Below are 521 nucleotides of genomic sequence, written 5' to 3'. Positions count from 1 at the left end.
GCTCTCGCGAGGTGTGGGCCGGGCCTCCCGTTAGGGGCGGGGTGAAGAGGCCGCTCTGCGCCCCGGTTCGGGTTTTCTGCGCGAAAGCTCGGGCAAAGTGACCTGAAATCGGGACTTCTTCGGTGTCAGCTCCGAGGAGGACTTGAGGACCAAAAGATCGCCCGTTTTAGGACCAGATATTTGCAGCCGAAGAGAGGGGCAGTTAGTGCTCCAAGCCAGAGATAACAGAACCGCCCGGTTAAATTCGAATTTCAATCAACAGTGAATAATGTTTTTCGTACGAGGATGTTCTTGCAATATTTGGTCCATTTTATTAGATAAAATTGTTTATTTGAAATTCGAATTTAACTGGGCGTCCTATATTTTTATTTGCTAACGCTGGCAATCCTATTGACGGCCAGAGAACAGAGTAAGCGGACAGCGGGGTCTGGATCCCAACTCGGCGCTCCCCGCCCAAACCCGGTGGGGAAATTGAGTAAAGCCCGGCAGTGTAGTTTCTGCAGCCCCCTTTTACTAGCGAG

The sequence above is a fragment of the Saimiri boliviensis genome, chromosome 5, assembly GCF_048565385.1.
Source record: "Saimiri boliviensis isolate mSaiBol1 chromosome 5, mSaiBol1.pri, whole genome shotgun sequence".
In the NCBI taxonomy this organism is placed as follows: Eukaryota; Metazoa; Chordata; class Mammalia; order Primates; family Cebidae; genus Saimiri; species Saimiri boliviensis.
Note: the sequence above shows the minus strand (reverse complement) of the source record.